Genomic DNA, 15,236 nt, shown 5'->3' with positions numbered 1-15,236 from the left:
CTTCTTTTTTCTTTTGTGAACTAAACTCAATAAATAGTGCTGTTTTACTTGTAAATAAAAATTCATGGTACATAGAGTTTTCAGACATATTGAAAAATATGGGAGAGAAAGAAAGAATTTTAATGGGGTGTGTATATATATTGATGGAGCTAGCTCTCAAGCCATTTGTTGATGTTGGCAAGAGGATAAAGTAAGAGCAGACTAAGTTTAATTTATTGTTTCTACTTCCTTGGGCTCTGAGAAAAGGAGATCTTGGATAAGAGCTTTAAAAATAAGCACTGCATTTAATTGCTTTTGCAAAGAAAATCTTTCATGTTGATAGCAATAAATATTAATGAGTATAAGAATAGAAAATGAGATAATGGGAATAGAATCCTTCATCAGAATAACAATGCATGAAAACCAATTTTGGGACTTCAAATTCCAGCCCTGTTTGGGTAACTTGTACTTTGCTAACCTCCTACTGAAAGCGATTATGAAAGGTGGATAAAGAACATACAACAACTGCTTGAATACTTCATTTATAATCCAGGCAAACTGAACTATAGTGGTCAAAGGAACAGAGAAAACGGAAATCCAGCATGGTGAGATTTTCAAATTAGTCTCTCTGACTATTCCATTGGGTAAATTCCTTTTTTCTTTCGCACATCAAATAGGGAGATTGTCCTTTTAACTGGCTTTAAGTGGAACATGGTAGTCTAGGAACACGAAACATTTGTTTAAATTAGAAGACAGAGATTGGCATTTTGAAGTTCCATGAATACCAGGAATTGTTCAGAAAGATCCTAAACTGCAGAGTGAGGCTAACCTGCTAAAATTCACAGAGGTAAAAATTTAAAAATAAATAAATAAACAAAGGGTATGCCTACATTTTTTCCAGAAAGAAAACTCCAAGCACAGATAGTTAATCCAGTTATATTTACTAACATTTTAAGAAAGAATTAACACCAATCTTAAACTCTCTCGGGAAGACAAATTAAAAATAAAGCATCTCTTAATTTTCTTTATTTATAAATAAGCATAATAATAACTAAAACAACAAAAGCATTATAAGAAAGAAAAATTGTATCTTAGTATTATACTTAAAGTCAGATGCACAAATGTCTAGAAATTTTAGCAAATTTATTAAAGTAGAACATAAAAGGATTTTATATCATGATTAAGGTGAGTTTATACCAAGAATTCATTTTTAATATTTAAATATCAATAAATTTTACTATAGCAACAGAATAAAGGGAAATCTATCAATAGATGCAAAGACATTTGACAAAAATCATGATAAATTAAATACAAAAATTATTTGCTCATGATTTAATATCTTAGAAAACTGAAAATAAAATTGAGCTTTTAAAATCTGATAAAGTATAACTAATAGCTACTAAAGCAAAAATTGCATCAGTGATTAAAAACTGCACACCTTTCCTCTGAAATCAATTACATGAACATGTCCACTACCGCCAATCTAGTCAACAATGCAGTAAGGCCAGCAAATAAAATACACATATAAATATTGGAAGGGAATAAATTACACTACCCACATGCAGTTAAAATCTCCAAAATGCAGACAATCTATAAAAATTTAAAATAATTGTCTTAGTTGTTAGTTAAAAAATTTATACGAAAAAATTGTATTTTTATATTTTAGAAAAAACAGATAAGCCATTGACCATATATCATTAGAAGCATAAAAATTTACATAGATCTAGCATTGTCTTTATATGGAAAAGTATCAAACATAATTGAATGAATTTAAAATTATAAATAAGAAGATGAAAATTTTACACTTATAGATAAAAAATTCTATGTTGTTAAGGCTTTCTGAAATGATCTATTGAACAAAACCTAATCAAAACAGTGGCAGTTTTTTTCAAAATTGCTTTAAATTTATATAAAAGTGAAAATGGCTAAGATAGTCAAAATACTTTTGAAGACAAATAAAGCCAAATATCAAGTCCTTTTGTTAAAATGCAGTAAGTAAAGCACTGTTGTACTGGTGAAAGAATAAATAGAAACAGGCAAGTAACAAAATGGAAAAAATTCAACCTAATATGTACATGATCACCAATTGTATAACAAAGGAACTATGGCAATGATACTGCTATGGCTTGAAGCAGGAGTGTTAATTTCCTTAAATTTGTGATTTTTTAATTGAATTCTATGCACTATCTGGATGTCAAATTAAAGGGACTCATGTACTTGAGTGTGATAAAATTAAAACTTTACCTCTGCTAATCTCTAAACAAAGTGTATTATTCCTTTCATATATATGTATGAATATAGGCAGCAAATAGCATTACTATTAGCAGTATATGGAAACTGTCACCCATAAAAATCATAGAAATTTTAGTTCTTGAAGAAATCTTGAAATATCATTTCAACTCATGGCATTTAAAAAACTAAATTAGCTGCTGAATATTGTTAAACATTTTGGTATTAAAGAATCAATTTATTACTCATAAAGTTGAATTTATTGACAATATTTCAGTGTAAATGCTTTCTTATATAACATTTAATATCTCACTCAATCTGTTGCCCAGGCTGGAGTGCAGTGGCATGATCTCGGCTCACTGCTACCTCCGCCTCCTGAGGTCAAGCGATTCTTCCGCCTCAGCTAGGACTACAGGTGTGTGCCACTATGCCCGGCTAATTTATTTTTAGTAGAGCTGGGGTTTCACTATGTTGGTCAGGCTGGTCTCAAACGCCTTGCCTCAGGTCATCCACCCGCCTTGGCCTCCTGAAGTGCTGGAACTACAGGTGTGAGCCACTGCTCCCATCCAGTTATTTTTCGTATTTAAAAATCTTTTCTGCTAAGACTTCCTTAGCTTTCTTTTTGTTCCAGTAGATTTAATGATACAAATATATATGAGGATATTGCATCAATTGGGTATACTTGTGGAAAACGAACAAAAGACCAAAAAAAAAAAATCAAAAAAGTTTTCCCTAATTAACACGATACACAGAAAACTATTTCCAGATGTACTTACATCTATTTTTGTTTGTTTGTTTTTGAGGTGGAGTTTTGCTCTTGCTGTCCAGGCTGGAGTGCAATGGCCTGACCTCGTCTCACCAGAACCTACTCTTCCCAGGTTCAAGCCATTCTCATGCCCTGCCTCAGCCTACCGAGTAGCTGGGCTTACAGACATATGCCACCACACCCGGCTAATTTTGTGTTTTTAGTGGAGACCAGGTTTCTCCATGTTGGTCAGGATCGAACTCCTGTCCTTAGATGATCTGCCCACCTTGACCTCCCAAAGTGCTGGGATTACAGGCATGAGCCACTGTGCCCAGCCTTGGACTTACATTTAAATATGAAATTAGATCAATAAAGCATTTAGAAGATAACACAGGGGAATATTATAAGGAACTTGCCAGTAGCACCCTTCTTTTTTAAACAGAATAAAAAAGCATTACAAAAAAATTACCAGCAAATTGGACCATGTGAAAGTCAGTAGATCTAGTCATCAAAGATCACATTAAGACTGTGAAGAATCAAGCCACAAGATTAAAGAAACATAGACAATGTAATATTGACAATGTTTTATTTGATATTTAATTTTTCTAAGAAAGTATTTAAAAACATTTCAAAATAACAAGAAAAAGAAGACAAACAGCTCAATAAAAAATAGGCAAAGGCTTGAACAGGTGCTCATATAAGTGTCTTCCCAATGAGTCCTAAGCTTACCAAAAGATGTTCAAAGTTATCAGTCATCAAAGTGCAAATCCAAACACAATGAGACATGTACCAGTGGCATATCTACTATTATTTTTTTTCTTTTCAAAGCACTAAAATAATCAAGCATTGAAAACATATAGATCAACTTAAACTCATATTGTCCTATTGGTAAAATGGGAAGTTGTAAATAAATATTAGAAAATGTTTTGCAGTATCTACTAAATTTGAACTATGCATTTACTATGACCCAGATCTTTTAGTCCTAAATAGAAATGCTTACATGTGTTCATCAAAGGACATTGACCAGAGTGTTGATAGATGATTAAGTCATTATATATCTAAACTAGAAAAAAAATAGTCCGTCATAATTGAATGTATAAATAAATCCTATTATATTAATATGATGGAAATCAATTTGATAATGGAAACCAACTATTATTTGAATCACTTAATACTTAAAAAAGGCTTATTGATAACAAAAGCTATAAAATAGTAATAATAGTAATAGCAACACTGGCATGTTTCTTAATTGTGATATGTTGACATAATCTAGGAAACTCTTAGAAACTCAGAACACAGAAACAATAAAATAAAATTTTAATTTACCTTTTATGTGTCAGTATATACTTTATTTTCTTAACTGGGTTATTGAAGAAATATGGACATTTTTAACCAAAGTTAGATGTTAACTCTATATATTTTTAAAATAGTGTGAAACTCTATACATTTGCAACAAATACAGTAATATAAAAACATAACATATGCAACTTAGCAAAAACAATTGGCAGCAAAAGAAACAACAGCAAATGAAAAGTATAAAACAACAGAACTAAGACCAACTAGATTATTTTGATAATACCATACTGAAAAACCATTACATTGGGTCAAAAATTAAGTCCACATGTAAGCGATTTACAGAAAATAAATGTAGAACAAATCTGCTTTGAAAGTGTAAAGTAATAATGTGGATGAAAAAAGTGTCTGATAGTTGCAAAGCAAGAGTATACATAGATAACAAATGCTAGATAATGTTAAAGTTAGAACAAAAATATTAACTTAGTCAGAGAAGATCTCGTATTATTTTAGACTGTAAACCGTAGTGATCATGATGAAAAGAGAATAAGGATTAAATAGAACTGTAGCAGATAAAACAAAAAATGTTAAAAGTTTAAAGAAAAAGCCTAAAAAAGGCATTAATAATGAGTCCAGTTTAGCACACATCTCATAAATTGATAGGTCCGTCTCTCAAATATAAACACAACATGGAATTTCAGATAACAATCAAAGTGCACTGAGATATACTTTTTGTTTCCAGAGCATTAACAGAAGATTTGTTTCAGTAAGATCCATGTGCTTGCCTCTGTAGCACATATACTAAAAGTGGAATGATACAGAGAAGATTAGTGTGGCTCCTGCCCAAAAAGCTGAAAATAAAATTTTAAAAATGAAGATTAGCTAATACATACCAGTGGTAACCTAACAAAATTCCAGAATTATAATAGTCACATTTTAAAATTGGGATATAAACCACTAAGTTAATAACAAAGATGAAAAATTATGAGAATGACATCTATAAATTGATATGGAGGGATTCCCAGGATATACGGTTAAATAGAAAAAAAGAAGTGTGTAAAATAGTATCTACAGCATACTACCTTTCATATATACACCCATGAAAGTCATCAATTTCCCTAAGAACTTTTTATTTGCATTCATAATTTAGCTGTTTGGTGCAAGAGGCCTAGCTTTAGGCCCATCCTGGCTTTTGACATAACTTCCTCACTCAGCTTAATCATTTTCATCTTTTGATTTAAAGTAATTGACAGGAGACACTTCCTTTCACTTGAACACTCAGAGGCCATTGCAGAGTTACTAGTTGTATGAATTTTGATCTCATTATCTCAGGGCACGAAGGCTCAAGGAAAGGGAATGAGATGGGGAAATATTTGTTCCGTAAAGCAGTCAGAACGCACGCATTTACGGATTGTTTGGTGGCTTATATGAGTGAGATTAATTGTTCCCCAAAACAAATTGCAATAGTAACAGCAAAAATCGGTGATTACAGATCCCCATAACAGACATAATGATGATGAAAAAGCTTGATGTATTGTGACAGCTACCAAAATGTGAAAGAGACAAGAAATAAACATATGCTATTGGAAAATTGGTCCTGATAGACACTTGATGCAGGGTTGCCACAAACATTAAATTTGTAAAAATAAAAAATGCATTATCTGTGAAGTACAATAAAATGAAGCACAATAAAACATGGTAAGTCTTTAGTTTCAAAATATCTATCCAAATTATACGTAACACAAAGGTAAAAATACTAACTTTAGAGAACTTGGCAGATACCATCTTAACTGATCAATGAAGGATAAAATAATTAGGAATTGAAAAATTTGATATCGTATGCCTTTGCACCTTGTGTACTGTGGTTTACCTGCAAAATTTATAGCCCGAAATATGTATGCACACACACATATATGATTCATGCATATATATATATATATGTATATATATATATATACAAATGTATAAAACATTTGACATACACTGTAAGGTATACATGCAGTGCAAATATATTTGAAAATATTACAAGTGAGTAAATATTTCTTGCTATAAATGTTATATATATATGTGATATATATGTGTGTATATATATATGTATATATATACATGCAAGCATGCATTTATACAGCAAATATGGGAAACTATCAATCATCAGGGAATCAGGGTGAAGTGTGTGCATGAATTCTTTGTATCATTTTTATAAATTATCTTTAAGTCTGAAAAAATTTTAAAATAAAAAATTAAAAAAAACAAACTAAACATCTTGGTATTTATAACTTTTTAAATTCTTATAACTATATAAGTTGCTGGGTCAAGATCTATGAATAGGCCAGTTTCTACATTTAATTCTTTTGTAAAAGGCAAACACAGTGATACATTTTGTGACACCAAGAAGACATATTTGATACTTTTGGAGATCCCAGAACCAGCCTTTGTCCCCATAGGAAGGAATTATATGATAAAAGTAACTGAAGTTATGAAACATAAAACTCTGGAAGCCTGAAAAACAATCTATCAGTATAAACTGTGTGTGCATATCTGTGTGTGTGTGTGTGTGTGTGTCCCAGTTACCATTATCATCAATTACCTTGTTAAAAATGTACCTTGACTAATGTTTGTTCTCTGAATTAAACTCTCATATGGTCGTTGCCCTTGAAGGTCAAAACCTCCCTTACCTCCTTCCCCAGCCTGTGCTGAGGGACAGCTCTACAGTGAGTTTTGTATGGCATTTTCATCAGTGCTTATTGTAATTTCTGCTACTGTGCTCTCTATTAATTTATTGAATTCCCCTGTTCCTTTTTGACATACTTATCCTGCTACTCTAAAGTATTTATGACCCAGATATCTGACAATCATTAACAGTCAGAAAACCATTTTATTAAAAAAAAAATTTCCTATCTCAATTTTACTCTATTACTTTTTTGTTTTAGTTTCTTTAGTGTTAAAATGTATAATATATGGATTGTTAAAATATATTTTTTGATTACATATATTGAAAACAAGAAAACATTATCTTAAATCTTGTAATACAAATTCAATTAAAAGAACATTTTGTCAAAATTAACTGTGTAATAATGATGAGTTTTTAAATAATTATTTATTCTGGAAGAGTACTTTTAAATGATTTTTAACATTTATAACAAAAAATATTCACTTGTAATACTTTCAAATGCATTTGCACTGCATGTATATCTTAGAACATATGTCAAATGTTGGGTTGCTGTAATTTTTTAAATTCTAATATATCTGATAAAAATTAGATCTTAAAATAAACTTAGCATGTTCTTAAAAGTGGAGCATACCACACATGCACACACACATGTGCTAACATAAACATGTATTTTTCTTTCTAACATATAGATTTAAATTATTTTAACCTTGAAGAATTGCAGCATTAATGGATATCATTCTAAGTTGATGGACGATAATCAAGACAATTAGTCCCTTCTTAATGTTTTTTCTCAGTTTAATGTCAGTGTACACTAATATTTTCGGATTTGTTAAACAGAATTACCTATCGTTTATTTTTAAATTATGTTTAGTAGGGCTTCTGTACAAAAGTATTGAAAGTAAATAACTAAATATTTATAAATTTAAATATTCCAAAAAGTGTTAATTATTTACTTGTAGATATAAGTGGATGTACATTCATGTATTTTAACATCACTAACATATATTCAAATGTTTAAGGCCCAAAACAACATTTTCTGATCTGGAATGGTTTTTGAAAAATAGTGCTTCTTCACAGATTTGCATTTCTAGATGTAAATGGACAATACTGATTGATAGCTCCTGATTCAATGCTTTATTTGCATTCAATATCATGAAAAGGAATAAATTATTTGAAAAGTTTGATCCAACCTCTGTAGCTCCTCCCACACCTCATGTTTGGCTGTTCCTCATTGATTTTTATGTCTCTTTCCCCCTTAAACACCTCTGCTTTTGCTTATTTTTCCTTTTTTAAAATTAATTTTAAACCATGTGAACCATCTTCAAAAATGTCCCATCATATAGATTTAATTTTAAACTGTTGCATTAGTTCCTTTTGTTCTTATGCAGTTTACAAATTTTATTTATAAAAGTTTAATTTCCAACTGTCTACAGAATTGTAAGGAAACTGGATATCTTGACTGCTGGAAAGAGGATATTTGAGGAGGTAATTTTTATCCCCATCTGTATCAACATTGGCTTCATTTTTCTTCTATAGCAAGATTTCTACATAATATGATGAGACTCATTGAAAGTAAGAAGGTGAAAAAAAATTCATAGAAACAAACACTGTAGAACTTGATATCACCATCTCAAAGCAAAATCTTGATTATTTACAATCATAGTAAAAGCAAATCACTATTCTTTTATCTCTTTACGATTTATTCACATGTCAGTGGTCTACGACTTAACATTAAAACTTTTATTTTTCTGAGAAGCAAATGTGGTCTCAAGTTAATTTCCAATCAATGCTTTTCATAGCTTTTTGGATGCAAACATGGGCAGTCATTAAATTCACAGTTCAGCTTTTGTTCTTTGCCCTTTAATTCTCACATTTTCTTTGTGTGTTAGAGGATAAAAGAAGATGCCTTCAAATAAATGTGCCACATTATAATCCTTTAGATTTAAACCGCAGGATCCCTACCCTGCAGCTAAAGCATTTACTTCTATAGTAAGCTCTGCTCATTTGGATACAACTTGAAAACAATATCTATTAGCCTTTTTCTAAGTGTATTCATAAATTATTTTTAAAGACTTCTATAAAACAGAGAAATAATAACTAGTCTTTAACATTTCTGAAAGAAAACACTGTTTTGATAATATAAAAATTATATATTCATAAAAGAAGCAGTGCTACAGAGGTTAATCACTGCGAAAAGTCTAATTTAAGATGCAATTATGGATCACTCAGTTTGCTTCCTGGGAACCATGAGAATTCTAAATTGGAGTGAGTATAAATTATAGCTCATTGTGTCCTATTTAATTTACTTATGTCATAACGACTTTTTCAAATCTTATGTGATATATTATTCAGTCATCTTAGTAAAATGTTGCCTTTTTGTTTGCAGTTTCATGATAATAAAATTGTCTATTTAAATTCTTTAATAAAAAATAAATACTTTGTATTTTCTGAAAACAAATGCAACATTAATATATTACTAAGAAAAAATGCCACAAAATTATTACAAATGTTTAAGCCTTGTTAACTAAAGTCATCTAAAGTGACTGTTTCTTTCTGAAAGATCAATTTTTTAAATCAGTATTTTCATAATTAGATAATGAGCAATTGTTAGACATCTTATATATGATTTTCTGTAATAACAGGCAAGGATGCCCTATCTTCATAATTTTCTATCTGGTGGCCAGAATGTTCTATCTTAGAACAGGATTTTGATGTATAAATTTAAAACAATTACCAAGTTTTAGAAAGTGACCACTTCCTCAGAATGAGAAAAATCTTCACAATTTTTATCCAGGACATTACCAATAGTACTACCAAATTTCCCAGCCACGAATCCCGCTTCTCCTTGATCCCCATTGTTTATGCTCCTGTTCTAGTTAAAAAATGTTTGCACTATGGACAGAGAATTCTATCGTATCATGCTTTTTATAGTACATGCACTACAAAGGTATTTATTCGGGTACAATATGAGCAAATAAAATATAATATTAAAATATTTAATTTTCTAAACATTTAAAATCAGATTTCTAAATGAAAACAGTTCGTTTATTATTCATTAAGTTTACTGAATTAACCTCACTACTGAGTGAAATGCTCATCTTTCTGAAATATAGTAATATCTAAAGAAAAGAAGAATATATTAGATAAAACATTTTTCTGAACTTATTAGGTAAACTTGTGTTTTATCTCTAACTGCATGTGCAGAGACTATTAAAATCTACTTCAACCTCATCGATTACTCGTGTAAGTATGCCATAACTTTTTATTTTATAATACAAATGATTCATATGCCATATTTTAAATAAAACTATACAAAAACGCTACACTTGATCTTTTTTATTGAAGCCTTATTGGAGGTATATCTTACCTTGTGAACATAGTCATTTATCAAATTTACTGTATGCACTTATATGGATATCTAAAATGCTCTGAATTAAACTCAAATTTCTCCATAGAGCTTCAGGAAACTTAATCATTTAAAAATATAACATTTTCAAGGATGAATCTTGAAACTATTTACAATCCATTTTGATATGTGATTTCAGTGAGTGAATCAGACTAAGTAACATACTTGACAGGTGGCATGAACAAGTAGATTTCTTGTGGCTTATGAATATTTGAAAATGTGGCTGTTTATATGAATTGATCAATTATTTCTATGAAGATGATTTTTGAACAGATATAGTTTTTGACAGTAACAATTTTCAGGTGATGTAAACCCAGATTAGTCAATGAATCACAAAAGTGACTCATATACCAAATATTTATCAAGTCAAGGAAGGTCAGAATAGAATGATTACAGCACAAACTTTATTTAAATAATAATATGTCTAATAGCTAAATTACAACTGTGTTGTCAACAACGTATAAAAAAGCGTGATAAAAATGTGAAAAAAAAGGAATTCAATAGGTAAGAGATATCAGAAATTGGACATTGTGGTATCTAAGATACCTGGAAATAAAAAGAATGTCCATTTCACAACTTCCCTCCTTGTGATCTCAGAAATACGCATTGCCGTTATCCTAGAGTGTCATTTGATGGATGGCTGGACAGTCATCCCTCAAGTGACTGTCCATTCTGGTTTTCTATGTTTTTTGTTCTTATGTTTCAGGTTAGGTTGGTAGCTGGGACCAGCCATGATCTGGGCTTAATTGTAAAGGGTACTGACAAGAAGATGCTCCTGGGAATAAGTACAGAAGGTCAAGAAACCAGAAGTTCAGAAGTAATTTGAGTTTGGAGGTCAAACATAGCAGTGAGGCAACTGTCAGGTGATGAACTCAAGGGTAGATTGTCATGGAAAGATGAGCTGTCAGGTCTCTCATGAGTGATACCAAAAGTGAGCCGAAGCTATCTAGGGAGACAGAAGGAAAACTCAAGGGTCAGAGCTCCAGCATACTAGGAATAACCTAAGTAAAGTTCTAGTCAAGTTTCTATCAGGTCACTGGGGGCATCCAATGCCCTTATTAAGTCCTAGTACAGTATATTTCTAGGCCATTAGGAAAGAAGTCTGTAAACTAAAGCAATAGCTAGAATGGTTCTGAAATTCTGAATAATAGATGCTAAAAAGGGACTTTTATTTTATTTAAAAATGACAACATTCAGGTGAATCAATTTTTAAAAAGATGAAATACATGAAAAATATTATAAATTTGGAATAAATAAAATGTTCCATTTTATGGCATATCTAGCTCATAGGCTGCCTCCTTTCATTTAGACACAAACTCTGGAGGACCTTCATCAGCCATTGAAGTAAAATCTATGATAGGAAGCAGTCACCTTTCCCATTGACATTTTAAGCATTAAAACGTTAAATTTCAGGGCCGGGTGCGGTGGCTCACGCCTGTAATCCCAGCATTTTGGTAGGCCGAGGCGGGTGGATCACGAGGTCAAGAGATCGAGACCATCCTGGTCAACATGGTGAAACCCCGTCTCTACTAAAAAAATTACAAAAAATTAGCTGGGCACGGTGGCACGTGCCTGTAATCCCAGCTACTCAGGAGGCTGAGGCAGGAGAATTGCCTGAACCCAGGAGGCAGAGGTTGCAGTGAGCCAAGATCGTGCCATTGCACTCCAGCCTGGGTAACAAGAGAGAAACTCCGTCTCAAAAAAAAAAAAAAAAAGTTAAATTTCAGAAAAATGTTTTAAAATTAAACTTTTAGAAATATAATACCGTTGCATACCTGCTTTTGATAATTATTTAAGTTAATAAAAATTTAAATTAATTTTTTTTTATTAATTTGACTCCAAAGAACTTGTTCTCCTTAAGTCCTTTGGAAATTTTATGTATTTTTCCTATTTCTGCAACCTAGGCTGAAGCTTTTCTCTTTAGCTCTGATTATGCTTTTCAAGGTTTTAATAATCAAATGTTTTTTTCAAAGGAAACATAACCTTCTCACAAATTGAAGTTCACACACACACACACACACACACACACACACAGACTGAACCAAGGGAGAAAGATTAGATATTTACTGTACTTCAATTGCTTGTGACATTCTAGTGAAAGCTAACTACCTGTCCACCAACCCTTCTCTCCCATATTTCTTATCTAATAACATTTAAAAAGCAAATGAAAATATAATAGAAACAATAATTGAAATCTGATCAATAAAATCTGAAATTATTCTCATTCATGTGTAGTTAATTCCATAAATCAATTGGCATACTATCTAAAAACTGTAATCCAATTGATTTATCCCAATTTTATATGATTAATATTGACCAAATAATTTAAAATTATTAAAAATAAAGCTCATGATTCATATGCTCTTCTTAGTTATGCTATATGACAGACCTAGAAAGACAATTAACAATTAAATCCTGCATATCACTGAGCCTCGTGTTTTTATCAACTTATTCAACAATTCAAGGAATATTCTTTGAATAACTAATTTCTGTCAGGAGACACAGTAGTGAAAAGAAAACAGACAAACTTGTGACCTCTCTAAAATGTGTATTCTACTAGAAGAAGTCAGACAAGTGAACATTATAAAATATTAGACATAAAATATACAGCATCCCTGGTGGTGATCACTGCTTAGAAAAAGAAGAATAGGGAATGCTGGGAGTAGGGGATTACAATCTGAAATAAGATTATGACAAAAGACATGAATGAGAATGGGATTTTAGAGATTAAAGAAGGTGAGAAAATGAGACTTGTATATACAGGAGAAAAGCATTCCAGACAAAAATAACAAGTGCAAAGGCCTATTGGCAAGATCTCTGCAATTGAATTCAAGAACCAGCAAATTGGTCAGGGTGGAAGAGCAAAAGTAGTAAAGGAACTAAAAGTAAAAAGAGGTGAAGACAGGGAGGTAGGAGGAAGGCAAATCATGTGCGGTACATTTTGGCTTTCACTCTGGGTGGTATGAAAAGTTATTTGTGGGTTTTGACTCTAGAGAGTCAAATTTCATTTAATTTCTTAAAGTGAAATGTAAGATAATATTGCCTCACACTTATAGATGGATAAAAGTATGGGGGATAGATGATAAAGAGAGACGGTAGGTAGATAGATAGATAGATAGATAGATAGATAGATAGAGATATTCCTTAATACAATATTATATTATTATATGTATTATATATAATGCATATGTAGTATAAATATAATACATATGTATCATGAATGTATTTAATTTGTATATTGATATATATTTTATTAAAGTATATGCATATTAAAGAAACTAATTCTGTTTCAGTTTCTGAAAAAGTCTTCTTAATAAAAGTGTTTTTACACACATACAAATTCCCCTAAAAAACATTGCCTCTTTAAAAAAAAAAAAGCATTAACACAATTTTCACAAAATATGTATAGAAAGCATTATCTCAATAAAGATCATGTATAAAAAACCTACAGCTAAAAGCAAAATCAAAGAGGAAAGTCTGAAAACTTATTCTCTAAGATCTGGTACAAGATGTCCCCATCTTGCCACTTCTATTCAACGTAGTACTGAAAGTCTTAGCCAGAGGAGTTAGATAAGAAAGAAAAAAAAAAAAAAACCCAAAACCAAAGCAAAGACATTCAATTTGGAAAGGAGAAGTAAAATTCTTTCTCTTTTGAGATGATATGTAAAGAACCCTAGAAACTCAACAAAAAAAGCTGTTAAGACTAAAATTCAGTAAAATTACATGATAAAATTTCTACACATAAAATTCAGTGACATTTTTATACACTGACAGCAAACCTTTCAGAAAGGAAATCAAAAAAAAATCCCATTTGCAATATTATCAACAACAAATGTACTTAGGAATAAACTTATCCAAATAGGTGAAGGACTTTTACACTGAAAACTATAAAACACGAATGGAGGAAATTAAAGGAGACAAAGGTAAAATGAAAGACATGGGGCGTTCATGAATTTCAAAAGTATTATTTTCTCACTGTAGGAAGAGTCTTCAAGCAATTACTCTCGCAACAGACACAGATGTTTCCCTGTCTTCATATGATGAAGACCAGGGACGCAAACATTAGAAAAGCTAATGAGGCACCATTTGTCCCCATTGGAATGGCTGATTTTGTAGCCATTGCTGCATATGGGTTACACAAACCGAAAATCAGGGGAAATGCTAAATTATCCCTTCATCTGATCCACATGTGTGTGGCAGCTTAAGGCTTTGTTGCAGGAGCAATGACTGTTGTCATGAGCTATTCCGCATATCAGGAATTCTGGGAAAAACATAATCCTTAGGAAAAGAGATGCTGTCTTGATCTTGTTGGAGGAGCTTGCTGTAGTTAGACATCTCATTTTTTGAAGTTACATGTTAATGTTGAAAATAAACTATTTGAGTGTGGTCAGATGATACCACGGTATTTTGAATATTGACTTCCTTTTTTGCAGGCTCAACTTGCCTGGTGACCAACTTACTAGTGACTAGTTTACTAGCTAGCTCATTCAGGGAGTCAAGTTAACACAAAACAAACACATCACGTAAATGCAGTTGATGATGTTAAAGTGTCCACTTTCTTAAACTGTTAAGATGAAATTCATTCTAAAAAACATAGCAGGCCAACCCTGAATACTCCCAGTTTGCTGAAGAATCTTGTTTTGGATGTCATATAAGAGTTCTATTTGCCTCAGTTAATTTACCTTTTTTCTGCCTGTGTTGTGGACTGGCTGGCTCTTTTAGAACACTGTCAAGAAAGTGCATGGAATATAACTTGTAAAGCCTCCCACAATTGAAAGTATATATATGTGTGTGTGTTTAAACCAAATCTAGAAAACTTACAAGAGAGCTATACAGTAGCAGTATTTGTTGAAGAATCACAATTGTAAACAGAAGAATAGTTTAATTATGGATTCTATTTTGGTTCTTTTGTA

General features: G+C 31.4%; 1 long non-coding RNA gene, 1 other non-coding gene and 1 pseudogene across 2 annotated transcripts in view; all 3 read left to right on the top strand.

The window, feature by feature from the left end:
* LOC128931351 (uncharacterized) overlaps positions 1–15,236 on the top strand; it is a 57,144-nt gene that overhangs the window by 11,914 nt on the left and 29,994 nt on the right. The gene's annotated exons all lie outside the window — the stretch shown is intronic.
* LOC118148302 (U6 spliceosomal RNA) lies at positions 5,024–5,132 on the top strand. The gene has a single exon (XR_004735067.1). It is a non-coding gene; the product is annotated as a U6 spliceosomal RNA (small nuclear RNA).
* LOC144577068 (HIG1 domain family member 1A, mitochondrial pseudogene) lies at positions 9,812–15,159 on the top strand (annotated as a pseudogene).

The sequence above is a fragment of the Callithrix jacchus genome, chromosome 1, assembly GCF_049354715.1.
Source record: "Callithrix jacchus isolate 240 chromosome 1, calJac240_pri, whole genome shotgun sequence".
NCBI classification, from domain to species: Eukaryota; Metazoa; Chordata; class Mammalia; order Primates; family Cebidae; genus Callithrix; species Callithrix jacchus.
This window is presented reverse-complemented; position numbering and strand designations above follow the sequence as displayed.